The 25744-nt window shown below is 45.0% G+C and overlaps 1 protein-coding gene and 1 non-coding gene across 2 annotated transcripts in view; one reads left to right on the forward strand and one right to left on the reverse strand.

The window, feature by feature from the left end:
* Positions 1-25744, forward strand: part of LOC106582899 (mannosyl-oligosaccharide 1,2-alpha-mannosidase IA) — a 218104-nt gene that overhangs the window by 11798 nt on the left and 180562 nt on the right.
* Positions 10915-10990, reverse strand: trnav-uac (transfer RNA valine (anticodon UAC)). Its single transcript has one exon. It is a non-coding gene; the product is annotated as a tRNA-Val (tRNA).

The following is a 25744-nucleotide window of genomic DNA, read 5'->3' on the forward strand; positions in this document are numbered from 1 at the left end:
TGTAAAGCTATTTTGTAGGCAAACTGAATGCGCACAACAGTAAACCGATAATCTCATAGATAACCTCACCTGAATACCATATTCAAGTCTTATATGGTCCTTGGGCCCGTCTAGCTTTGGCAGATGGAACAATTTGAAGTGTAGGCTACAGGCAAGTGAGAAGCACAATTGTACCGTAATACTATAGAGTCTGCTTGTTTTTTGGCAGAAAATAAAGAGAAAAAGAGAGGGGGGGGGGGGTGGAGTGATACTGTGGCAGGAACTTTGACCTTGTTTTTCCCCCAGTTAAACGAGATGGATGGTCGCAATTAATTTGGTGGTGACCATTAGCCAACGAGCCGAGCACAGCACAATCCAGCTTAAAGTGCCAGGGAGGGAGGGAGTAGAGAGAGAGAGAGAGAGAGAAAGAGGGAGAGAGAATGATAAAGAGACGGAGAAAGAGTAGAGAGCTGGCACTTGAGAGAGGGGGAAAGAGGAAGAGAAGAACAGGGAGTGAGTCAAGCGAGAGACGAGGGAGAGAAAGAGGGGGAGAATTTTCACTTGCACACTCTCCCTCTCTCTCTGGAGTGAGTCTGGGAGTCTTGGAGGCTGGGAGGCGGGTAATATATCAGAAGGCATTGGCTTCAATCACAGTGATTCTGTCTGTCTCAGTTGGGTTCAGCAGTGGCCCGGTCTGGATCCATTAAAGGCTGTTTCCCCTGGGGGAGTCTGAGGTATGCTTCCTTCATAGGGGGTCGGCTGAGGCTTTGCTGGCTGTTGAAGCAATGAGATTCCAGGTACTAGATCCAAAGCATTGGTATTTTCTGCAATGTCACGCCAGGCCACTTAGTGGAGATTCATCCATACTGCCCTCGACCCTTCTGACTGGAAATGGTTGAGGAAGATTGCACTGTGTGTGTGTATAGGAAAGTCTGGCATGACTGAGCTAGACTTACGGACAATACTGAAACAGCTGCTTTCCAGATACATAAAGTGAATTGCACGTCTGTGCTGTAAATCTTCATAGTCTTAATGCTCTCTGATACAGTTCAAATGACATGCTGCTCTCACATAAAACATAAGCTGTAATTTATGTTATTCATATTTCATTAGACCCCAGAATCTCACTGTCAGACTCTCCCTCTTGCATATGTAATTAAATCAGATGAGATATTTTCAAAGGAAAGGAAGACCGCGAAAAGGACAAAGGAGAATGATGCCAAAATAATCAGCGTTAGATTAGAATCAGAGTTAGATTAGAATCAGAGTTAGATTAGAATCAGTGTTAGATTAGAATCAGTGTTAGATTAGAATCAGTGTTAGATTAGATTCAGAGTTAGATTAGAATCAGTGTTAGATTAGAATCAGTGGAAGATTAGAATCAGTGTTAGATTAGAATCAGAGTTAGATTAGAATCAGTGTTAGATTAGAATCAGTGTTAGATTAGAATCAGAGTTAGATTAGAATCAGTTTTAGATTAGAATCAGAGTTAGATTTGAATCAGTGTTAGATTAGAATCAGAGTTAGATTAGAATCAGTGGAAGATTAGAATCAGTGTTAGATTAGAATCAGAGTTAGATTAGAATCAGTGTTAGATTAGAATCAGTTTTAGATTAGAATCAGTTTTAGATTAGAATCAGTGTTAGATTAGAATCAGTGTTAGATTAGAATCAGTTTTAGATTAGAATCAGTGTTAGATTAGAATCAGTTTTAGATTAGAATCAGTGTTAGATTAGAATCAGTGTTAGATTAGAATCAGAGTTAGATTAGGAAATGCACATTCTGGTCACTCTGAACGTATCCAGGTGTTAGAAAGGAACAGTATCGTGACAGATGGAGATTGAATGTGTGTGGCAGGAACATTCTTTGTGTCAGTAGAATGAGAACTAGAGTGTGTGTTTCTTCTAACCCTATGGCCTCTCCATACCCCAACTAACGCACCCTTCCAACATACTGTCAGTTAATAACAGCAAGGGCTCAGCCCTAAGTTTCTCGCTCCTAAGAGACTGTGTGCGTGTGTGTGTGAGGCCAGCTCCCAATGGGTACACACAGAGCTGCCCGCCGCCTATAACTTTCCCTCCACTTTTTTGATTTGCTATTGGTGTTTCTGTTTCTGTGCTCTACTCTGCTCTGTGTTCCCAACGCGGTCTCAGGGCAGTTCACATGATTCTGTAGGTAAATCTGTGGCACTCCATTTAGTATTTATTTATTTTTATTTATTTCACCTTTATTTAACCAAGTAGACTAGTTGAGAACAAGTTCTCATTTGCAACTACGACCTGGCCAAGATAAGGCATAGCAATTCGACACATACAACAACACAGAGTTACACATGGAATAAACAAAACATACAGTCAATAATACAGTAGAACAAAAGAAAACAAAACGTCTATATACAGTGAGTGCAAATGAGGTAAGTTAAGGCAATATATAGGCCATGGTGGCAAAGTAATTACAATATAGCAATTAAACACTGGAATGGTAGATGTGCAGAAGATGAATGTGCAAGTAGAGATACTGGGGTGCAAAGGAGCAAGATAAATAAGTAAATACAGTATGGGGATGAGGTAGGTAGATAGATGGGCTGTTTACAGATGGGCTATGTACAGGTGCAGTGATCTGTGAGCTGCTCTGACAGCTGGTGCTTAAAGCTAGTGAGGGAGATATGAGTCTCCGGCTTCAGAGATTTTTGCAGTTTGTTCCAGTCATTGGCAGCAGAGAACTGGAAGGGAAGACGACCAAAGGAGGAATTGGCTTTGGGGGTGACCAGTGAGATATACCTGCTGGAGCGCGTGCTACGAGTGGTTGCTGCTATGGTGATCAGCGAGCTGAGATAAGGCGGGGCTTTACCTAGCAGAGACTTGTAGATGACCTGTAGCCAGTGGGTTTGTGGACGAGTATGAAGCGAGGGCCAACCAACGAGAGCGTACAGGTCACAATGGTGGGTAGTGTATGGGGCTTTGGTGACAAAACGGATGGCACTGTGATAGACTGCATCCAATTTGTTGAGTAGAGTGTTGGAGGCTATTTTATAGATGACATCACCGAAGTCGAGGATCGGTAGGATGGTCAGTTTTACGAGGGTATGTTTGGCAGCATGAGTGAAGGATGCTTTGTTGCGAAATAGGAAGCCGATTCTAGATTTAATTTTGGATTGGAGATGCTTAATGTGAGTCTGGAAGGAGAGTTTACAGTCTAACCAGACACCTAGGTATTTGTAGTTGTCCACGTATTCTAAGTCAGAGCCGTCCAGAGTAGTGATGCTGGACGGGCAAGCAGGTGCGGGCAGTGATCAATTGAATAGCATGCATTTAGTTTTACTTGCGTTTAAGAGCAGTTGGAGGCCACGGAAGGAGAGTTGTATGGCATTGAAGCTCGTCTGGAGGTTAGTTAACACAGTGTCCAAAGAGGGGCCAGAAGTATACAGAATGGTGTCATCTGCGTAGAGGTGGATCAGAGAATCACCAGCAGCAAGAGCAACATCACTGATGTATACAGAGAAGAGAGTCGGCCCGAGAATTGAACCCTGTGGCACCCCCATAGAGACTGCCAGAGGTCCGGACAACAGGCCCTCCGATTTGACACACTGAACTCTATCAGAGAAGTAGTTGGTGAACCAGGCGAGGCAATCATTTGAGAAACCAAGTATGATATGTAGTATGATATGCTACGTTACGTTAGGTTACATTCTGAATGGGATAGTGGTCGAACATTAGTATAAACTTTAGGCTGACATAACTTATCATGCTTCTTGGAGAAATTATAGTATTGCATGTCTTTATCTGAGACCAGGTTGCTTGTGGCGCCGTACATTAAAAGAGAGTTATGGGGAAAACTTACGTTGGCAGTTAGGGGAACTAACAACAAAAGTTAGGAGAACTAAAACGACGAAGGTTAGTTGAATTTACGTAGCAGGTTAGGGGAATTGGGTTATGTTTAGAATAAGGTTTAGCTAAAATGCTACAGTTGTCCTCGACGGGACTCGAACATACAACCTTTGGATTGCTAGACTGTCTTGGATTACCCCCACCAATCCTCTAAGAACAACATCCGTAATATAGTTCCTAATCTCAATAAAACTATACCATAATTAGGTATCATACATCGTGGAGGCGCTCAGAAATACGTAAAGTATATTGCGTATGGCTCTGAGGCCAGGCTGGTGTTCCAAACTAAACTAAACTGAGAGTATTATTTAAAAGTTCCAAAGACACACCAGAGACTGAGCCAGACCAGAGTAAGATCAATGGTCATTTTAATGAGGTTTTATCTCCCTCTTTCTCTTCTTCCCTCCTCTCTCAGTGTGTGGGCTCCTGTTTGTGCTTGAGTCTCTGTGTGGGAGCGTTTGTCTATTAGCGTTTGAAATATTTGAGTAAAGAAAGTATGGATCGGTACAGAAAGTTGGCGATGGGGCGGGGGGGGATTTGTTGTGGAAGTGTGATCATTTGAAAGCTTTCTATTTTCTTCGCTGTCGAGATTAGTACTATTTATTGTCCCGGCTAGCGGCGTATTGCATGGCTAGGTTTCAATAATTATGGTTAACAGTGTTATCATGTCACATTCTTGGCCGCAGCCGTGCATTTACTGTAATGCATTGTCTCGTTGCGCTGGTCCATTTCCAAATAGAGTTCCATCTTAAAAGGGAGCCTGGGATGGGGAAACATATTTGCGCAACGCTTGGTATTTACAGAGGCCTGCAGGTGGGGGGGAGTGTTTGTGTGTGGCGCTGCATTATTTTGCAACTCTGTCTCTCTAATAACCTGAGCACCGTTGGGTTTCCCGAGTAAACGTCTAAACCAGAACTAGCACGGTCATCACACGCTGCAGGGGTTGTGACTGAAGGCCTCGTTTATTTTTTTGGAGGGAAAATGCAAACACTAACGGAGCATAAAACCCTCAACCAAGACAAACAAATTGCCATCGTTAAGCATAGGGTGCCATGAAGATGTCACGATGACAGGATTATAAGTGTAGTTGTTGCCATGGTGAAGGATGGCTCTGTCATGTCTGTGTGAAACGGTGTCTTTAAGGAGTGTCATTATCCCCTAGGTTATCTCATCAGCTAGCTCAATCCCAACAGCCTCTCTGCTTCTACCTGACAGAATGTGCACCGTTTGTAATTGGCCAATTTTACAGAGCTGTCCAACTAAGTGACCCTCTTCTCAGAAACTTCTGTAGGGAATAACTTGCAGCAACTTAAAAAAAAACTTAATCCAACAATGTTTTGGTAGCTTGTACTTGGCTATAGCATCTATTACCATAGAATAAGAGGATGTATACGGAGAATGCACACTTCATACGGTGTTTGTGTGCGTGTGCGTGTGTGTGTCAAATGTCTACACAGTATGTTCACCCAGAATGTACAGTACTGCGTGTACAGCCAGGCGGGGTCTCATTCTCTCTGGAGGTGAAGAGATTCATCTTCCCTTCCCTGTGCCAGCGGCTCCTCTGACTTCATTTGCTCTGTGAACTCATGAATAATTCATAGTGAGTGTGAGTAAAGCGGAGAGGTCTGGCTGTAGGCCACGTCTTCCTCTCCTCCATCCCTCCATCCTTGTGCATCTCTCCCATCCTTGTACATCTCTCCCTTTGTCCCTTTACTGCTAAATAGTCATTTCCCCTCCCTCTCTCCCTACCTCCCCCCTAGACTCCCTCTGCTGGGAAGTGGTGGAAAAAGTCCCCAACTGTCATACTTGAGTAAAAGTAAAGATACCTTAATAGAAAATGACTCAAGTAAAAGTTAATAGAAAATGACTCAAGTAAAAGTAAAAGTCACCCAGTAAAATTTGACTTGAGTAAAAGTATACAAGTATTTTGGTTTAAAACATAAGTATCAAAAGTAAAAGTATAATACTTTTTATATATTTTTATTTATTTATGGAAAGCTGCGGGCACACTCCATCATTCAGACATAATTTACAAACAAAGCAGGTGTGTTTAGTGAGTCCGCCAGATCAGAGGCAGTAGGGATGACCAGGGATGTTCTGTTGATAAGTGCGTAATTGGACTATTTTCCTGTCCTGCTAAGCATTCATAATGTAATGAGTACTTTTGGGTGTCAAGGAAGCTGTATGGAGTAAAAAATACAACATTTTCTTAAGGAATGTAGTGAAGTAAAAGTAGTCAAAAATATAAACTGTAAAGTAAAGTATAGATACCCCAAAAAACGACTTAAGTAGTACTTTAAAGTATTTTTACTTTACACCACTACCGCTGGGGCAGCTTGCTGTTCCGACTACCTGAGTGTACTGGATATACCAGCTTCCCCAGAGCACTGACGGGTCACTACTTTGCCTTTGAAGGAATGAGAGAGGGATGAGATTCTCTCTTCTTGCACTTCTCCCTTCTCACAGCACCACCTGATGAAACACATGCACGCAAACGCACACGCACACACCTAGAGGGACTCACTATAATCTTTGTGATAATCAATGCAGTGCACTCTCTCATAACTGCGTCTTTCTACCAAGTCCATTCCTGCTGCTGCTGCTGATGACACGGGCTATGATTATTGTCATGGCATATTGATGGCTGTAGCAGGCTGTTTTGATGTTTCACATTTACAGGAGATGACGGGATAGCCTAGCTTGGTGTACGCCTCAGGGCCTAACCTCTCTGTATTTACCATCTGCGTGTAGATCGACTGTTTGTTTAACTCGCTTTTTGTTTCTGGAAGGTCTTGTAAAGTTCAATGCGTGAATGTTCAGTGCATTTGAGGCCCTGATTTTTTTTTAAGGGACTTTGCGCTTGAGGAATGTGCCCTGTCCTGACACAATAGTAGTCTGTGGACTTTGCCTTTGGCCTTGATGAACGGTTATTGAAACAGTAGTGGTTGTTTCCTACGGAGATTGTTTGAATTGGAGAGAACATCTTCATGAGTAGGGAGGGGCTGTCGTAGAGCCCTGTTACTATGGAGGGGGTCGAGCACGTCCTGTAAGGGTCACGCACCGGCGCCCAGCAGCCAATGGCACGGCGGTAACTCCGAAGGGTTCGAACAAGAGTTCATCGGACGCATATTCCTCTTGGCTATGCCAACGCGTGCTGTCTCTAAGTTCCAGCTGTTACCATTACGTCTATGAACATGACTGTGTTACGATGAAACCGTTCCCCGTTTCCCACCCTTATTGAGTTCCCGGTGTCCCTAGAGTGTCTTAAACCCTCGCCGTGTCAGTCTGTCCCCTAACTTTCAACCCCCTCTCTCCCTCACACGCGGTCATCCCCTCAGGGTACCTGCAGTCTACTGACTGCTTTATCATAAACGGGGGGGTCTTCTACAGTAAACGCTCTGAACAGCCAGAACAGGCAGCCTTTTGAATGGTCTTTAATGGGGTGAGGGGTGCTCAACTCTCATGTGGTTACAGGGGGATTTACTGTGCACCACACTCAGTTTATATACATATACTACCTGGTGCATACATATATAAAAGTACTCACAGGCAAGCAAGCACACACATGCACACACACACACACACACACACACACACACACACACACACACACACACACCACAAACCTCATCCCAAAGCTTTTGGAATACATTAAGCAGTCCATGGCTCCTGATTAAGGGGAAGCAGTTTTCCCAGTCTTTCTCTCCCTTCGCCTCACCTCCAGGCACTGCTGTGGAATATGTGTAATTAGTAGTGTGGCGAGAGCGGATTTACATCCCGCTGTGTCCTCTCTCAGATCTCATCTCCTACTGTAATTTTCAATAGGTGTCGCTAGCTAATTTCCATAAGCTATAGAGACATCAATGAGCTGGGCTAGGCTATGAAGACTCAAACTAGCCCTGTGTGACAGATAAGAGTCTTAGCTACTCTTCAGCAAATTGCTGAAAGGAGGGTTTTTCAAAAGAACCAAAAAGAGCCAACCCTTGTTTTTCAGGGTTGTCTGTTTTGATGAGGTGTCACTCTCCATTTCCTGTGCCTCAAACAGGAAACAGGAAGCTGGCTCAGCTGTGTTTCTATAGAGCAGAGAGGTTATCATTAGCAGGCCTCAGCCCTGTGGTTTCTCACTGTCATCCATCTGCAGGCCCCGGCTCAGGCACATCAGGGTGAAAGTTCATATGGCACCCAGCCACGCAAACATATAAGCGGAGCCACAGGAACCAGAGCCACAACATCCTGGCAACCTGTGGCCTGACCCGACTGCCTTGTTATTGACGCCTCCTGGGGAGGGCTCCCTATTGGCCCCTCTTGGCCCTTGGAAAATGCGCTCTCAGCCCCTCTCTTGACTCCCACCCCTTCGACCGAGGCAACCAGGGTCTTTTATTGGGATGCCTCTCGAAGCTGGGAAGGAAAACAATAGAGATGTATGACTCGTGGCCCTGCTCAGCTCGCATTCTTGTTTCCTTTGCCAGGGGTGAGGTGTAAGTCACTGCTCTTTCCCTGCTGTTGCTCTCTCACCATGCTGTCCCCTCACTTCCTAGCTTGCATTTTCCACAATCCTCTAGTACGAAGCTCCCTCCCTTCCCCTCTCCTCCTCTCCTTTCTTCCAACCTCCTCCATGTTGCAGTAGTTACAATCAACACTCTTGCTCAGTACTCTCGGAGAGCTGCGAAACACACAAAACTCTAGGTCCATTATCCCGGCATTCCAATGAGCACCTTTGCTCACTAGCTGCCGCGAGTTGAAAGGCATGAAATGTACACCGTTCTGACTTTCCCCGAAACATTTAGAGCTAAAAGGGGAACGTTTTGGGGTTTATTGAAAGGGTGTATTTCAGAGCAGCCAACCTTTTTCCCTTCCCTCTTCCAGCAGTGCTGTCAGATAGAGTGTAAACAAGAGTCTTGGTATTCTGAATGCCAGATCAAGTGAAGCATTTTTAAGTGAAGCACATGGGGCGGGGGGAAAGAGGGGGGCAAACAAATGCAACCAGCGGGAGGTGTGTGTCTGTCTGATGCCGCCCCCCTTCAGAGGTAGTAGGAGTCATACTCTGGGGCTGAGCATGCTGGGAGGCTGACAGGCCGTATTCTCTCTGCCTTGCTTTGCCTCTTGTGTCTGAGACACAGTCTACCCCCGGGGACCCCCTTTAGATTACAGCTCAGTACAGCACACACATTGTGTGTGTGTGTGTGTGTGTGTGTGTGTGTGTGTGTGTGTGTGTGTGTGTGTGTGTGTGTGTGTGTGTGTACATACATGTGTATGTGTGTCTGCGGGTATGTGTGTTTGTGTGTGTATATTTGTTTTAGTCTTTGTCCAATAGAGGAATTTGTACTCTCCTTACCTTCTTTGCCCTGTAGCCTTAGTTTCCTCCAAAATGTACACCACTTCAGCTGAATATTGCAGGAAAAAGCTGTTTCCTGAACATCCCCACCAAATGATAAAGCAGGTCTGTCTGACGGCTAACCTTTCCACCCCCGATGTTTTTTAAACTCTTCACCGCTCTAGCACACCTCCCATCTGTTTTGCCCCACATTTACTCTCCTTCATATTGGACCTCGGAGTGTTGAAATGTGTTGCTCTAGCAAGACCTGAGGATGAACAAACAACACGCAGGAAAAGCGCCCTGGGATCAATAAGGCAATTTTGGTGCGGGTCAGCTGCTGACACTCCAGTTATTTACTCTGGAGGTGGTGGGTGGGTGGGGGGGTAGACACATTACCCTGCTTATCTAACTCCCTCAGTACCTTTTAAACATGACGAACAGCCACTGTGGTGTCCAGCCACAGGCAGACATGACCCCAGCCCAGTCCCCTGCCTCGGTCCTGCCGCCAAATAGCATTTTCTTTGCCTGCAGGCTGGAGGGAATGTTTCTGCAGGCTGGAGGGAATGTTTCTGCGGGCTGGAGGGAATGTTTCTGCAGGCTGGAGGGAATGTTTCAGTTTCTGCAGGCTGGAGGGAATGTTTCTGCAGGCTGGAGGGAATGTTTCAGTTTCTGCAGGCTGGAGGGAATGTTTCTGCAGGCTGGAGGGAATGTTTGTGTGTTGCGTGTGGTGGGGAATGTTAGTATTTGCTGTTGTTGTAACATGTAGGTCTACTTATGTGTGCAAGGTCGTGGATGTGCCGAAACAACAAAACAGGAATAGCCTACAATAGAGGAACATCTTGAGATTTTGGGGTGCCTATTGGCAGCATTTTACACCTTATTCTCCTCCTACATCGCCGTGAACATTGGACCCTCTGAGTGTCATTCTAGCTGACTGTGCCACCAATGCAGTTGCAGAAGTAAAACCCTCAGAAAGATAATGTTACTCATGTCATGATTCCCCGGAGGCAGGCGTGGGAGCAGATATGGCCTGCAGGCAGGCGGCGGGGGTCGCGCACGGCAAGTATTCACCCAGGGAAGCGGGACGTGTGTGGGACAGCTGTCTCGGGGCTGAGCTAATCCCTCTGATCCCTGCGTTGAGCTCAGCTTCCCACTGGAACTAAGGAGGGATGCTAACAGGGCTAGCCTAGCTTTAGAGAGCAGGACTCTTAACAACAAGACTAGCCTATAGGCTGAGGGGAGGAGAGAGCTACAGTAGGGAAGCCTATAGCTTTGCTCGTTTGAGAATGAGGCTCTGAAAAAGAGTTAACCTAGGTTGGAGGTGGGACACTAACAGGGCTAGCCTAGCATTAGAGAACATGACTATGTGTAAGCCTGAGGGAAGGAGATACAGTCAGTTAGGCTAAATGAAATAATGCGGCGAGTACAACAGGTGTAGACTTTACCGTGAAGTGCTTACTTACGAGCCCTTAACCAACAATGCAGAGTTAAAAAGTAAGAAAAATGTACAAAATTAAAAATTGAACTGGTAACACAATAAAATAACAACAGCGAGGCTATAAACAGCGACAGGTACCGAGTCAATGTGCAGGGGTACGAGGTAGTTGAGGTACAGTAATTGAGGTAATAATAAATCTTTACATTTACATTAGTCATTTAGCAGATGCTCTTATCCAGAGCGACTTACAGTAGTGAATGCATACATTTCATACAACTTTTTTTTTCTGTGCTGGCCCCCCGTGGGAATCGAACCCACAACCCTGGTGTTGTAAACACCATGCTCTACCAACTGAGCTACAGGGAAGGCTGAGCTACAGCAAAGGCATAAATAATATGTAACTATGTACATGCAGGTAGGGGTAAAAGTGACAAGGCAATTAGGATGGATAATTAACAGAGTAGCAGTAGCGTATGTGAAGACTGTGAAAGTGTGTCTATGTGGTAGTGTGTGTGTGTGTGTGTGTGTGTGTGTGTGTGTGTGTGTGTGTGTGTGTGTGTGTGTGTGTGTGTGTGTGTGTGTGTGTGCGTGTGTGTGTGTGTGTGTGTGTGTTTTCGTGTGTGTGAGCATAAGTAGTATGTGTGTGTATGTGTGTGTTGGAGTGTCAGTGTAGTATATGTGAGTGTGTAGATTCCAGTGAGTGTGTATGGAGCCAGTGCAAGAGACTGTAAAAAAAAGGGTGCCAATGCAGATAGCTATTTGATGAACTGTTTAGCAGTCTTATGGCTTGGGGGGGTAGAAGCTGTTCGCTTCCCGTGAGGTAGCAGAGAGAACAGTCTATGTCTAGGGTGGCAGGAGTCTTTGAGAATTTTTAGGGCCTTACTTTGACACCGCCTGCTATAGAAGTCCTGGATGGCAGGGAGCTCGGCCCCAGTGATGTACTGGACCGTATGCACTAGAGGTCGACCGATTATGATTTGTCAACGCCGATACCGATTATTGGAGGACCAAAAAAAGCTGATACCGACTAATCGGCCGTTTTTTTTTTTTTTTTTTTATATATATATTTGTAATAATGACAATTACAACAATACTGAATGAACACTTATTTTAACTTAATATAATACATCAATAAAATCTATTTAGTCTCAAATATATAATGAAACATGTTCAATTTGGTTTAAATAATGCAAAAACAAAGTGTTGGAGAAGAAAGTAAAAGTGCAATATGTGCCATGTAAAAAAGCTAATGTTTAAGTTCCTTGCTCAGAACATATGAAAGCTGGTGGTTCCTTTTAACATGAGTCTTCAATATTCCCAGGTAAGAAGTTTTAGGTTGTAGGTATTATAGGACTATTTCTCTCTATACCATTTGTATTTCATATACCTTTGAATATTGGATGCTCTAATATGTACGTTAGTATTGCCAGCCTAATCTCGGGAGTTGATAGGCTTGAAGTCGTAAACAGCGCAATGCTTGAAGCACAGCGAAGAGGTGCTGTCAAATGCAGGAAAGTGCTATTTGAATGAATGCTTACGAGCCTGCTGCTGCCCTCCACCGCTCAGTCAGACTGCTCTATCAAATCACAGACTTAATTATAATATAATAACACACAGAAATACGAGCCTTAGGTCATGAATATGGTCAAATCCGGAAACTATCATTTCGAAAACAAAACGTTTATTCAGTGAAGTACGGAACCGTTCTGTATTTTATCTAACGGGTGGCATCCCTAAGTCTAAATATTGCTGTTACATTGCACAACCTTCAATGTTATATCATAATTATGTACAATTCAGGCAAATTAATTACGGTCTTTGTTAGGCAGAAATGGTCTTCACACAGTTCGCAACGAGCCAGGCGGCCCAAACTGCTGCATATACCCTGACTCTGCTTGCACAGAACACAATAGAGGTGACACAATTTCCCTAGTTAAAAGAAATTAATGTTAGCAGGCAATATTAACTAATCAATTATATGCAACGCAGGACAAGCTAGATAAACTAGTAATATCATCAACCATGTGTAGTTAACTAGTGATTATGTTAAGATTGATTGTTTTTTATAAGATACGTTTAATGCTAGCTAGCACCTTACCTTGGCTCTTTGCTGCACTCACATAACAGGTGGTCAGCCTGCTACGCAGTCTCCTCGTGGAGTGCAATGTAATCGGCCATAATCGGTGTCAAAAAAATGTCGATTACCGATTGTTATGAAAACTTGAAATCGGCCCTAATTAATCGGCCATTCCGATTAATCGGTCGACCTCTAGTATGCACTACCCTCTGTTGCGCCTTATGGTCGGTTGCCAATCATTTGCCATACCAAGCGGTGATGCAGCCAGTCAAGATGCTCTCAATGGTTCAGCTGTAGACATTTTTGAGGATCTGAGGGCCCATGCCAAATCTTTTCAGCCTCCTGAGGACTTCATGACTGTGTTGGTTTGTGTTTGGACCATGATGGCTCCCATCCAGAACGACCCACGGGAGCAATCAGGGTCAAGTATCCCGCTCAAGGGTGCATTGACAGATCTCACACCCAGTCGACTCAGTGACCCGAACCAGCGACCTCTCAGCCACTGTCCCAATGCTCCCAACTGCCAGGCTACCTGCCACCCCCAACCATCCAAGACCCCCCTACAGTCCCCCCTGAAACCCTCCCTCTCCATTCCCCATCCCCAACCCCCGTCTCCCCCCCCCCCGTCTCCACCCCATCCAAGCCACCAACCCTGTCCAATCCAATCAAACAACTATGAAAAACAGACAAGAACAAAGGAAAACAACAACAAAACAACAATGTAAAACAAAAGACATCAAGGACAATTAAAAAAACAGCAAGGCCAGCTGTATGTGTGGCACTATTTACGTGTGCTTGTGTGCGTGTGAGCACTTGCGTGGCATCAGCCTCAGGCAAACCATAATTTTACCCCACACTCAGCAACTTCACTCCCACTCATCTACAGTTCCATATTCCAACCCTCAGTTTCCCTCATCCCATCCCACCTATCTCTGCTGGCCACTATCTTCGGATATCTATGATGTTGAATGCTGAGCTGTAGTCAATGAACAGCATTCTCGCGTAGAAAGGGCAGAGTGGGGTAAAATAGAGATTGCATCATTTGTGGATCTTTTGGGGCAGGATGGGGATTGGAGTGGGCCGAGGGTTTCTGGGATGATGGTGTTGATGTGAACCATGACCAGCTTTTCAAAGCATTTCATTGGCTACAGATGGGAGTGCTACAGAGATTTAGACAGGGAATATGGTGGTCTGCTTGAAACATGTAGGTATTACAGACTGAGTCAGAGAGAGTTTGAACATGTCAGTGTCAGGGCATGCCCTTGAGTACACATCCTGGTAATCATTCTGAATGTTAACCTCTTTAAAGGTCTTACTCACGTCGGCTATGGAGAGCGTGATCACACAGTCGTCTGGAACAGCTGGTGCTCTCATGCATATTTCAGTGTTGTTTGGAGTCGAAGCGAGCATAGAAGGAATTTAGCTTGTCTGGTAGGCTCATGTCACTGGGGAGCCCGCGGCTGGGTTTCCCTTTGTAATCCGTGATAGTTTGCAAGTCCTGCCACATCTGACGAGCATCAGAGATGGTGTATTAGGATTAGAACTTCATCCTGTATTGACGCTTTGCCTGTTTGATGGTTCGTCGGAAGGTTTAGCGGGATTTCTTATAAGCGTCCAGATTAGTGTCCCGCTCCTTGAAAGCGGCAGCTCCAGTTTTTAGTTCAATGCGAATGTTGCCTGTAATCCATGGCCTTTTGTTGGGATATGTACGTACGGTCACTGTGGGGACGACATCGTCGATGCACTTATTAATGATGCCGGTAACTGATGTGGTAAACTCCTCAATGCTATCGGATGAATCACGGAATATATTCTAGTCTGTACTTGCAAAACATTCCTGTAGCTTAACATCTGCTTCATCGGACCACTTCCATATTGAGCGTGTCACTTGTACTTCCTGTTTGAGTTTTTGCTTGTAAGCAGGAGTCAGGAGGATAGAGTTATCCTAAAGCTTTGTACGCATCTCTGTGTGTGGGGTAAAGGTTACAACTGTATTCAGAGTTAGCCTAGCTTCAGGGTGGTAAGCTAACAGGCTAGCCTAGCTTTAGAGGGGGATAGGACTAGCCTATAGTCTTAGGGAAGGAGGTACAGCTAGATTAGGACTGTATTGAGGATGAAGCGCAAACTCAGTTATCTTAGCTTCAGTGCGGGACGCTAACAGGGCTAGCAGGCACATCTATTACATTTAGGGCTGTCCCCAACCCCCAAAAAATCTTGGTCGACCGAGAGTCGTCTGTTTTTTCAACCAATCAATTGGTCGAAATGTTAAAACGTATTTGTCCGTGTATAGACACATCCTATGTGTTTTAATCAATTCAACTATATGCACTGAGCTTGTCTGATGCTTTAAGAGCACTGTTTGATTAAATAGTTAAGACACATAAATGACTAGAGGGAGTCCCACTGCAATTGATTTTTTTGTGCCGGGCCAGGCTCAGTCTTGCTGCGCTGTGTAAAACAAATGGCAGCGAGCGACTGTGTGACTAGCACCCGTTGTCTCTCTCTCCTCCCTGCTGCAGCAACCACCACAGAACATCAACAGTGTTTATGGCGCTGGCCGTGTTGCTAAAGCTGGAACATAATTACAGACATTTCTGACTGAAAAGTTCTGTTACCTAAATCCCTCATTTGTTTCGGAAAAACATTCCCTATTCCCTTAACCCTTGCTCTCTTTACATGACACATGTACGCATCGCCTGCACGTGACTAATTGGGCCTGACCTATAGCATATCATAATCACATTCATAAATTAGTTATAACAAACTCGGAACACCGTAACACATGTGACAGAAAAATGGATGCAGAGGATGTGACAAAAAAAATAGAAACTGGTTGCTCAGGAGGTAAAGGGAAAATCAGATGTGTGGAATAAATTTGACTGGAGATCAAGAAAATAAGGTAAGGAGCAAGTGCTGCGTACATATTATGTGTGCCAAACAGGTGCTGTTTGATGACAATATCATTTTCTTACCATTTGGAACAATGTAAACAACGCTAAATAAATTATAGGCGTACCAGTGAGTCTGTTGTAATGGTTTTTTTGTTTTTTGTTTTTGTAAAGCCTTTTTTACAGCAATGACTAAAACAGTTTCATTCATTCGTGAATGCTATTTCCAAAATGGAACGGTTTATTTATTGTTTAAGCTAATTATTCAGGAGCCTCTTTGTTATTTTATTTAAAAACTGAAATGCTTGATTGCATTTCAAATCATGAATGACTTGTATGCTGTGTGATGACATGAATGATAGATTGATACAGTAGCCTATGTATTGAAACACAGGCCTAAGTAAGTTCCGGTATTTATTTTTATTTAACCTTTATTTAACTAACTTAACAAGTCAGTTAAGAACAAATTCTTATTTTACAATGACGGCCTACCCCGGCCAAACCCTCCCCTAACCCGGATGGCGCTGGGCCAATTGTGCGCCACCCTGTGGGACTCCCGATCACGGCCGGTTGTGGTACAGCCCGGTATTGAACCAGGGTCTGTAGTGGCACCTCTAGCACTAAGATGCAGTGCCTTAGACTGCTGCGCCACTCGGTATTAAGACTAAACAGAAAGCGCTCTTAGGCCTACAGCTCGATGGTAGTTATACCAGGCTCTGATACTAAGCCTACTAGTGATAATTACATGACTTATTATTATAATGATCCTAATAATTCTAATAGTAATAATAACAATAAGAAGGAGATCAAGGAAAATGAGGATTAATATTATGAATAGTGTAAACTACACTAAATAAATGATTAGTAATAACAGAGAGGCTGTTGTGTAAAGCCTTTATTACAGCACTGCAAAGGATAAAAACTGCCAAATTTGTGAAATTGTTTATCCGACATGTTGTGATTTGCTGAGGCTTGGTGCTCACAGAATCAGCAGGCTATTAAACACTCAAACAGGCAACAGAAGCAGGATCTGTCTTATTTCTTTAGATATATTTGGATGATTTATAAAGCCAGGCGCGTTTTACAGTTAGGCTATTGATTATAGACCTAATTAAGTTGGGGTTTTTCTCTCTCACTTTTCTTAGCCAATTAAGGCAAGGGCGGTTTTCTCATCTCCTAACTCCTGTGCTGCCTCCGCCACACTGTTCTTAACACCAATTTGCTGGTTGACTTTGCTGTTATGCACATAGCAACATGGTCTAGGAAAAGGCGCCAATTCAACAGCACACTGATGTTTCAGAACCACGGACAGCGACCACTATCAAATGCGCATTTGTTATAAAATCATATTATTTGTGTTAAGTGTTGCGCCATTGTCCTTAACCATATACAATTTCAGTAGTACAGTAGTACGTCTTAGAGTGATGGACTGTGCCATCCCCACGACCTCCCCCCATGAAAAAATAGGATTTTTTTGCTACTGCTCGACTAAATAAATCTCGGTCGACCAACAGCCTATCGACCAAACAATCGACCTGTCGATTAAATGGGGTCAGCCCTAATTCAATTAGAGTGGCACTCTCTAGAGTGGCATACTGTGGCTGACTGGTCGCGAGCTGGAAATGCCACAGAGAGCAACAATGACAAATTCCTAATGGATTAATCAAGGCATGCAGGAGTGAGAGTGGTGGTGTGCACTGGGCGTTTTTGGTTTGTGTCCTACCATGGGATGACATTGCTGGGATGACATTTGGTTGTTGGGGGGGGGGGGTGAGCGAGCATGCTGTGTTTCTCATTCTCGGGATTTATTTTAATGAGGTAGCGCCCCAGGATGGATTACTACGCCGGGATATAGACCCGCTCCTGTTTCTGTGGGGATATTGGAATCCTCCGAGGACACTTGAGTTCAGCAGGAGATTTATGTGCAGCTCATGAATTACTACAGCTGTGAATTACTTCTTAGATAGTAAAAGTTGTTCGGAATATTAGGTGTCTCTAATTCCCAAAGCCCCCCCCCCCCCCCATCACATAGCTCGTTGTAGCTCCTGAAGATCCAAGTTTGCCCGAGCGCATCTACAACGCAAATTACGAACATCAGTGCGGTTTTGGAGGACCTTCAGACCACACAAACGTAACTGTGATGATATGTTTTGAATGGAACTAATGCGACAGTGTTTTTGCTACTAATTCTACCCATGTACTCCGACTGGTGATGGGATTGTTCAGCAATCGCGTCACGTCATAACGCTCACGTTAAGTGGTCTGGCTGCCAGATGTCTGTTTTGCTATTTCCACCAGATACCCAGAAAGCTTGACTGATACCGTAGGGGGGGATACGGAGTCTTTAATGTGGCTCAGGTATGTAAGCTCACCCCTTAAGCTATAGTGAAGAGAAACACCAGGCATGCTAGTGGAAAGTAGACATGAGTGACGAGTCTAACGACTGTCTATGCATCTACAATGGAGACATAGGACTATATGGAGACTCCATCTGATTACATTGTGGCGCCACCCGGGCCGGGTGTCCTCCCCACAATCTGACCCATCTCTTTCCCCAATTCCACAGTAGGCTGGTGGCCTATTTGCTTGTTGAGGCGCATCGGGGATGGCACGCTCCGCTAGACGAGGACGCCGGCGAGGCGAAGAAGCCTTGTGTCGGAAAGAGCAGGGAACGAATGCTGATTCGCTTTGTCTCTGTGGCTGGATGGGTCTTAGTCTAAGCCAGGCTAGGTACTCAGTAATGCTACATTTCCAAGGGTATTTCCCAAATGGCACCCTATTCCCTACATAGTTTGCTACGGTTGACCAGGGCCCATTGGGTTCTAGTTGAAACTAGTGCACCAGGTAGGGAATAGGGTGCCATTTGGGATGCACTTCAAGTGTAATTAGGATGTCTGATGATTAGTGCTGATTTATTGTTTCATCTTTCATAATGCAGGCTGTCTGCCTTGTGTTTTTTTTCTCGGGCCTTGTTTTTCTTAGAGGATCATATCTCATTGCAAATGTAATTGGGAGTGTCTGTCAAATGGAATCACTTGAGTCATTTGTTAGAGTGTTTTTGTGTGAGCGCATAAGAGTGTGCGTGTGTATATCCTTTGGTTAAGGTGTGTCAGTGGGTGCAGTGTACCCGGTGTAGGTTGGGACTTTGTACCTGTATACAAATGTATCTCGTTAGTATGATGTATGGGTTTGTGTGTGTGTGTGTGTGTGTTTGCGGCGTGCATGCATGTGTGTGTGTATGAGCTCTCTTGTCATTCCCCTTTCCACCCGTTGCGCAAATTATGCATTAACTACATGTGTAAATGCATAATAATGTTGACAGTCTATATCTATCTCAGAAAGAGGCATCCACATAGCAGAGAGAGAGATGCTGTAGTATGGGAATCGTTGCTACGGTATAAGACAGTGTCTCCCACCTAGAGAGATAAATAGAGAGAGAGAGAGAGAGAGAGAGGAGTGGATGATGATGGAGGTGGGGGCGGTTGAAATCATATTTGGGAGAAAAGAGTAAACATAAGTCTCTAGTGATCTGTGCTCTGAGAGAGAAGAGAAGGTAATAGCACCATGAGCCTTAGTCTGTCTTCTGTAAAGCACTATCGCATTCTTTGTGCTTCGCTATAAAGACATTACTGGGTGGTATGGGGTATGAATGAATAAGTCTGCCTTTTGTTTTGTCCAAGTCTGAGACAGAATCCTAACCCCCCCCCCCTCCTTGCCCAGCGCCCCATAGATGAAGAACCCCAGAGAAAAACAAAGAGATCCATTGTTTTTGGGCAGCTTTGGGGAACGATAGCGTACCCCTCAAAAAAAGCAAAACAGCAATAGGGGAGGCCTCAAAGCAGAGCTGACACCCAATAGGGTGAATGACAACCTAATTATTAGAGCAAAGGATTCTGGGATGGAGAAGGGAGGGGGTTACGCACTTACAGACAGACATGGACAGAGTCTTTTCATTGGAGAGAACAGTGTCACTCTTTGTTATTGTTGGGGGTCACAGATGCACGCTGTGGATGAGGACCATTGTATTGGGCAGAGGGGGCAGGGGGGATGGATGGCATCATCACCACCACTGGGGGGCTGGGGACAGGCTAGTGACAGTCAGGGAGGGCTTAGAGCCGTCCCCATGGTCTCACTGTGACAGACATGCCTGGGTGACATTACTGCTTCCTTGTTCCCTACCCTGCTGAGTGCCAGTTAAACAGCCCCTCCCTCTACCAGTCTCCATGGGAGTATTCATTAGGCACCAAACGGACTGAAACAGGGAGGGACTACCTGGACTCGTCCAATAACAAAGGCTTACTTTATTTATTTAATTTATTTCACCTTTATTTAACCAGGTAGGCTAGTTGAGAACAAGTTCTTATTTACAACTGCGACCTGGCCAAGATAAAGTAAAGCAGTGCGACACAAACAACAACACAGAGTTACACATGGAATAAACAAGTGTACAGTCAATAACACAATAGAAAAAAAAGGAAAGTCGATATACAGTGTGTGCAAATGGCGTGACGACAGATAAACAAAGTAAACAATGTGGAGTACCATGATAAATGAACAGTCCAGCAGGCATCCGCTATGTAGCCAAGTGATCCTAGGGTCCAGTGAACAGCAATAGATGGAATAGGGAAGTTGCAGGGTAGTCGTTACTACGCTAGCACGCGATAGACATGGCGTTTAAAGTTAGAAGGTCAGGGTAAGTAGAAGCGTCTGCTCCGACGTCCGGCAAGTCGTGGTGGTACGGCGGGGCGCCGTGTCGACAAGGGACCGGGCCAGATGGTGAAAGAGGTATTGTAGTTGTAGTAATTTAGTTTGCTAGCCGCGAGATGCGCCTGGCTCAGGGCTAGCTTCGGGGCTGGGTCACTCGGTGGCAGCTAGCTAGCTGTGATGATCAGGAGTAATGGTCCAGGGTTTATGGCAGGAATCCGGCATTGTAGTGGAGAAAAACAGTCCGAGGTTGGCAGGTATTATCCAGGCTAAAAAACGGCTGGTGCCTGTGCAGAGGGTAAAGGCCGCTAGCAGTGGCTAACAATGACTAAATAGCTAGTAGCTAATTAGCTAGTTAGCTTCTGAAAATAGCGGATCTGTGTCACATTGAGTGATGCGGGTTACCGGAATGTATATTTAATTTAAAAATGGAAAAGAGATTGAAAAATAAATTGAAATATATACAAAAAAGACAAAAAATAGAAAAAGTAAACGAGAGGACGACAAACCACGTCTGCACTGCGACGCCATCTTGGGAAAATGTCATTTGCAAAACCTTTTGCTATGTTGTGCTATATCTGTGTCTCATAGAAAGGCATCAGAGTATAGTCTGTTGATGGTCAGATGACGCGGATGCTACACTACAGGACTGTTTTGCAAGCACACACTGGAATATGTTCCGGGATTCATCCAATGGCATTGAGGAATACACCACATCAGTCATCTGCTTCATCAATAAGTGCATCAATGACGTCGTCCCCACAGTACATATCCCAACAGGCAACATCCGCATCGAGCTAAAGGCTAGAGCTGCCGCTTTCAAGGAGTGGGAGACTAATCTGGACGCTTATAAGAAATCCCGCTATGCGCTCAGATGAACCATCAAACAAGCAAAGCGTCAATACAGGATTAAGATTGAATCCTACTACACCGGCTCTGACGCTCGTCGGATGTGGCAGGGCTTGAAAACTATTACGGACTACAAAGGGAAACCCAGCTGAGAGCTGCCCAGTGATGCGAGCCTACCAGACGAGCTAAATGCCTTTTATGCTCACTTCGAGGCAAGTAACACTGAAGCATGCACGAGTGCACCAGCTGTTCTGGATGACTGTGTGACAACGCTCTCGGTACCCGATGTGAACAAAACCTTTAAACAGGTCAACATTCACAAAGAGGCTGGTCCAGACGGATTACCAGGACGTGTACTCAAACCGTGCGCGGACCAACTGTCAAGTGTCTTCACTGACATTTTCAACATCTCCCTGACCGAGTGTGTAATACCTACGTGTTTCAAGCAGACCACCATAGTCCCTGTACCCAAGGAAGCGAAGGTAACCTGCCTAAATGATTACCATCCCGTGGCACACACGTCGGTAGCCATGAAGTGCTTTGAAAGGCTGGTCATGGCTCACATCAACACCATCCTCCCGGACACCCTAGACCCACTCCAATTTGCATACCGCCCCAACAGATCCACAGATGACGCAATCTCAATCGAACTCCACACTGCCCTTTCTCACCTGGACAAAAGGAACACCTACAGTTGAAGTCGGAAGTTTACATACACCTTAGCCAAATACTTTTAAACTCAGTTTTTCACAATTCCTGACATTTAATTATAGTAAAATTCCCAGTCTTAGGTCAGTTAGATCACCACATTATTTTAAGAATGTGAAATGTCACAATAATAGTAGAGACAATGAGCTTTTATTTATTTTATCACATTCCCAGTGGGTCAGAAGTTTACATACACTCAATTAGTATTTGGTAGCATTGCCTTTAAATTGTTTAACTTGGGTCAAACGTTTCGGGTAGCCTTCCACAAGCTTCCCACAATAAGTTGGGTGAATTTTGGCCCATTCCTCCTGGAAGAGCTGGTATAACTGAGTCAGGTTTGTAGGCCTCCTTGCTCGCACACACTTTTTCAGTTCAGCCCACACATTTTCTGTAGGATTGAGGTCAGGACTTTGCAATGGCCACTCAAATACCTTGACTTTGTTGTCCTTAAGCCATTTTGCCACAACTTTGGAAGTATGCTTGGGTCATTGTCCATTTGGAAGACCCATTTGCGACCAAGCTTTAACTTCCTGACTGATGTCTTGAGATATTGCTTCAAGATATCCACGTAATTTTCCTGCTTCATGATGCAATCTATTTTGTGAAGTGCACCAGTCCCTCCTGCAGCAAAGCACCCCCACAACATGATGCTGCCACCCCCATGCGTCACGGTTGGGATGGTGTTCTTCGGCTTGCAAGCCTCCCCCTTTTTCCTCCAAACATAACGATGGTCATAATGGCCAAACAGTTCTATTTTTGTTTCATCAGACCAAAGGACATTTCTCCAAAAAGTATGATCTTTGTCCCCATATGCAGTTGTAAACCATAGTCTGGCTTTTTTATGGCGGTTTTGGAGCAGTGGCTTCTTCCTTTCTGAGTGGCCTTTCAGGTTATGTCAATTAGGACTCGTTTTACTGTGGATATAGATACTTTTGTACCTGTTTCCTCCAGCATGTTCACAAGGTCCTTTGCTGTTGTTCTGGGATTAATTTGCACTTTTCGCAGCAAAGTACGTTCATCTCTAGGAGACAGAACACATCTCCTTCCTGAGCGGTATGATGGCTGCGTGGTCCCATGGTGTTTATACTTACGTACTATTGTTTGTACAGATGAACGTGGTACCTTCAGGTGTTTGGAAATTGCTCCCAATGATGAACCAGACTTGTGGAGGTCCACAATTTTTTTCTGAGGTCTTTGCTGATTTCTTTTGATTTTCCCTTGATGTCAAGCAGAGAGACACTGAGTTTGAAGGTAGGCCTTGAAATACATCCACAGGTACACCTCCAATTGACTCAAATTATGTCAATTAGCCTATCAGAAGCTTCTAAAGCCATGACATATTACACTGCTCAAAAAAATAAAGGGAACACTAAAATAACACATCCTAGATCTGAATGAATGAAATAATCTTATTAAATACTTTTTTCTTTACATAGTTGAATGTGCTGACAACAAAATCACACAAAAATAATCAATGGAAATCCAATTTATCAACCCATGGAGGTCTGGATTTGGAGTCACACTCAAAATTAAAGTGGAAAACCACACTACAGGCTGATCCAACTTTGATGTAATGTCCTTAAAACAAGTCAAAATGAGGCTCAGTAGTGTGTGTGGCCTCCACGTGCCTGTATGACCTCCTTACAACGCCTGGGCATGCTCCTGATGAGGTGGCGGATGGTCTCCTGAGGGATCTCCTCCCAGACCTGGACTAAAGCATCTGCCAACTCCTGGACAGTCTGTGGTGCAATGTGGCGTTGGTGGATGGAGCGAGACATGATGTCCCAGATGTGCTCAATTGGATTCAGGTCTGGGGAACGGGCGGGCCAGTCCATAGCATCAATGCCTTCCTCTTGCAGGAACTGCTGACACACTCCAGCCACATGAGGTCTAGCATTGTCTTGCATTAGGAGGAACCCAGGGCCAACCGCACCAGCATATGGTCTCACAAGGGGTCTGAGGATCTCATCTCGGTACCTAATGGCAGTCAGGCTACCTCTGGCGAGCACATGGAGGGCTGTGCGGCCCCCCAAAGAAATGCCACCCCACACCATGACTGACCCACCGCCAAACCGGTCATGCTGGAGGATGTTGCAGGCAGCAGAACGTTCTCCACGGCGTCTCCAGACTCTGTCAAGTCTGTCACATGTGCTCAGTGTGAACCTGCTTTCATCTGTGAAGAGCACAGGGCGCCAGTGGCGAATTTGCCAATCTTGGTGTTCTCTGGCAAATGCCAAACGTCCTGCACGGTGTTGGGCTGTAAGCACAACCCCCACCTGTGGACGTCGGGCCCTCATACCACCCTCATGGAGTCTGTTTCTGACCATTTGAGCAGACACATGCACATTTGTGGCCTGCTGGAGGTCATTTTGCAGGGCTCTGGCAGTGCTCCTCCTGCTCCTCCTTGCACAAAGGCGGAGGTAGCGGTCCTGCTGCTGGGTTGTTGCCCTCCTACGGCCTCCTCCACGTCTCCTGATGTACTGGCCTGTCTCCTGGTAGCGCCTCCATGCTCTGGACACTACGCTGACAGACACAGCAAACCTTCTTGCCACAGCTCGCATTGATGTGCCATCCTGGATAAGCTGCACTACCTGAGCCACTTGTGTGGGTTGTAGACTCCGTCTCATGCTACCACTAGAGTGAAAGCACCGCCAGCATTCAAAAGTGACCAAAACATCAGCCAGGAAGCATAGGAACTGAGAAGTGGTCTGTGGTTACCACCTGCAGAACCACTCCTTTATTGGGGGTGTCTTGCTAATTGCCTATAATTTCCACCTGTTGTCTATTCCATTTGCACAACAGCATGTGAAATGTATTGTCAATCAGTGTTGCTTCCTAAGTGGACAGTTTGATTTCACAGAAGTGTGATTGACTTGGAGTTACATTGTGTTGTTTAAGTGTTCCCTTTATTTTTTGGAGCAGTATATTATGGAATTTTCCAAGCTATTTAAAGGCACAGTCAACTTAGTGTATGTAAACTTCTGACCCACTGGAATTGTGATACAGTGAATTATAAGTGAAATAATCTGTCTGTAAACAATTGTTGGAAAAATTACTTGTGTCATGCACAAAGTAGATGTCCTAACCGACTTGCCAAAACTATAGTTTGTTTACAAGACATTGGTGGAGTGGTTGAAAAACAAATTTTAATGAGTCCACCTAAGTGTATGTAAACTTCCAACTTCAACTGTATGTGAGAATGCTGTTCATCTACTACAGCTCAGCATTCAACAAAATAGTGCCCACGAAGCTCATCACTAAGCTTAGGACTCTGGGACTAAACACCTCCCTCTGCAACTGGATCCTGGACTTCCTGACGGGCCGCCCCCAGGTGGTAAGAGTAGGCAACAATATGTATGCCACGCTGATCCTTAACACTGGGGCTCCTCAGGGATGTGTACTTAGTCCCCTCCTGTATTCCCTGTTTTCCCACAACTGTGTGGCCAAACACAACTCCAACACCATCATTAAGTTTGCTGACGACACAGCAGTGGTAGGCCTGATCACCGACAACGATGAGACGGCCTATAGGGAGGAGGTCAGAGAACTGGCAGTGTGGTGCCAGGACAACAACATCTCCCTCAATGTGAGCAATACAAAGGAGCTGATCGTGGACTACAGGAAAAGGCATGCTGAACAGGCCCCCATTAACATCGACAGGGCTGTAGTGGAGCGGGTCGAGAGTTTCAAGTTCCTTGGTGTCCACATCACCAATGATGGTCCAAACATACCAAGACAGTCGTGAAGAGGGCACAACAAAACCTTTTCCCCCCTCAGGAAACTAAAAAGATTTGGCATGGGTCCTCAGATCCTCAAAAGGTTCTACATCTGCACCATCGAGTGCATCCTGACCGGTTGCATCACCGCCTGGTATGGCAACTGCTCGGCATCTGGCCA

This window comes from Salmo salar, chromosome 02 (genome assembly GCF_965601325.2).
Source record: "Salmo salar chromosome 02, fSalSal1, whole genome shotgun sequence".
In the NCBI taxonomy this organism is placed as follows: Eukaryota; Metazoa; Chordata; class Actinopteri; order Salmoniformes; family Salmonidae; genus Salmo; species Salmo salar.